This window comes from Salmo salar, chromosome 05, assembly GCF_965601325.2.
Source record: "Salmo salar chromosome 05, fSalSal1, whole genome shotgun sequence".
Taxonomy (NCBI): domain Eukaryota; kingdom Metazoa; phylum Chordata; class Actinopteri; order Salmoniformes; family Salmonidae; genus Salmo; species Salmo salar.
In genome coordinates this window covers 80,615,001-80,617,500 of record NC_138295.1, presented here as the reverse complement: position 1 = coordinate 80,617,500, position 2,500 = coordinate 80,615,001, and the positions used below count along the sequence as shown (strand labels likewise).

Sequence of the window (2,500 nt, the reverse complement as noted above, 5' to 3'; positions counted from 1 at the left end):
TGTGTGTGTGTGTGTGTGTGTGTGTGTGTGTGTGTGTGTGTGTGTGTGTGTGTGTGTGTGTGTGTGTGTGGTGTGTGTGTGTGGTGTGTGTGTGTGTGTGTGTGTGTGTGTGTGTGTGTGTGTGTGTGTGTGTGTGTGCAAAGCCTCAGAGATGTAGTCACCACACCCCAATTACAAGTTGTGTTAAAAGAGCAATTACACAGGAATCATAGAGGCCAGGGTGGAGGAGAGTTGTGGTGTAGAAGGCTGCTTGTTGTGTGTGTTGCTGCTAGGAAACATCCTCACAGTGACAGTAATGTATATTGGATTCCAGTCCTAAAATGCCTGACTGATTTTGAGATTGAAGTGTTTCATTCCACTTTGCATTGGTGCCAAGCTTTGCAACAGTAATCAATTTGACAGTGCTTTTATTTTGCCTTAGTGGGCAGTTTCTCTCTCTTTCCTCCTCCCTCTACGTCCCTCCCTCTCTCACTCCCTCTACCTCCCCCTCTCACTCCCTCTACCTCCCCCTCTCACTCCCTCTACCTCCCCCTCTCACTCCCTCTACCTCCCCCTCTCACTCCCTCTACCTCCCTCCCTCACTCCCTCTACCTCCCCCTCTCACTCCCTCTACCTCCCCCTCTCACTCCCTCTACCTCCCTCCCTCTCTCACTCCCTCTACCTCCCCCTCTCACTCCCTCTACCTCCCCCTCTCACTCCCTCTACCTCCCCCTCCCTCTCCCTCCCCTCACTCCCTCTACCTCCCCCTCTCACTCCCTCTACCTCCCCCTCTCACTCCCTCTACCTCCTCCCCCTCTCACTCCTCTACCTCCCCCTCTCACTCCCTCTACCTCCCCCTCTCACTCCCTCTACCTCCCTCCCCTCTCACTCCCTCTACCTCCCCTCTCACTCCCTCTACCTCCCTCCCCCTCTCACTCCCTCTACCTCCCTCTCCCCCTCTCACTCCCCCTCTACCTCCCTCCCCCTCTCACTCCCTCTACCTCCCCCTCTCACTCCCTCTACCTCACTCCCCCTCTCACTCCTCTACCTCCCCCCCTCTCACTCCCTCTACCTCCCCCCTCTCACTCCCTCTACCTCACTCCCCCTCTCACTCTCTACCTCCCCCCCTCACTCCCTCTACCTCCCCCTCTCACTCCCTCTACCTCCCTCCCCTCTCACTCCCTCTACCTCCCTCTCACTCCCTCTACCTCCCTCCCCCTCTCACTCCCTCTACCTCCCTCCCCCTCTCACTCCCTCTACCTCCCTCCCCCTCTCACTCCCTCTACCTCCCCCTCTCACTCCCTCTACCTCCCCCTCTCACTCCCTCTACCTCCCTCCCCCTCTCACTCCCTCTACCTCCCCCTCTCACTCCCTCTACCTCCCCCTCTCACTCCCTCTACCTCCCTCCCCCTCTCACTCTCTACCTCCCCCTCTCACTCCCTCTACCTCCCCCTCTCACTCCCTCTACCTCACTCCCCCTCTCACTCTCTACCTCCCCCTCTCACTCCCTCTACCTCCCCCTCTCACTCCCTCTACCTCACTCCCCCTCTCACTCTCTACCTCCCCCCCACTCCCTCTACCTCCCCCTCTCACTCCCTCTACCTCCCTCCCCTCTCACTCCCTCTACCTCCCTCTCACTCCCTCTACCTCCCTCCCCCTCTCACTCCCTCTACCTCCCTCCCCCTCTCACTCCTCTACCTCCCTCCCCCTCTCACTCCCTCTACCTCCCTCCCCCTCTCACTCCTTCTACTTCCCTCTACCTCCCTCCCCCTCTCACTCTCTCTACCTCCCTCCCCCTCTCACTCCCTCTACCTCCCTCCCCCTCTCACTCTCTCTACCTCCCCCTCTCACTCCCTCTACCTCCCCCTCTCACTCCCTCTACCTCCCTCCCCCTCTCACTCTCTCTACCTCCCTCCCCCTCTCACTCCTTCTACTTCCCTCTACCTCCCTCCCCCACTACCTCACCTCCTCTCTCTGTGTGTGTGCAGTAAGTCTGAGCTCTTGACCCCCACGAGGTTCTGACCTGAAACTGACCCGTAGCCGTGTCCTAGAGAGAGACTGATTCAGAAGTGTGTGTGTGTGTGTGTGTGTGTGTGTGTGTGTGTGTGTGTGTGTGTGTGTGTGTGTTAGGGCTGTGACGGTCGTGGAATTTCGGATGACAGTAATTGGTCAGTCAAACAACTGCGTCTCCGTAATAACCGTCCGAATAGCAAAACATTTTTTGGGGGGGACACATTTTCTCCTCTCCTCTGCTCTTGACTGCATGTGCTGCCATAGAAATAGAATGAGTAGAAAGGGCATAATGGGTGGACTGGCAGGAATTGCAAGTGTACCCATAGGAGCAAAACAGGAAGTAAAAGCAGGAAGTAAAAGCAGGAAATGTAACCTGTGATTTGCTGATTCAACTCAACTGACTAGGTGTAACCGATGTGAAATGGCTAGTTAGTTAGCGGTGGTGCGCGCTAATAGCGTTTCAATCAGTGACGTCACTCGCTCTGAGACTTGAAGTAGTTGTTCCCCT

At 56.6% G+C, this 2,500-nt stretch overlaps 1 protein-coding gene across 1 annotated transcript in view; it reads left to right on the top strand.

Annotated features, from left to right (window-relative positions):
- LOC106593364 (polypeptide N-acetylgalactosaminyltransferase 1) overlaps positions 1-2,500 on the top strand; it is a 127,752-nt gene that overhangs the window by 49,858 nt on the left and 75,394 nt on the right. The gene's annotated exons all lie outside the window — the stretch shown is intronic.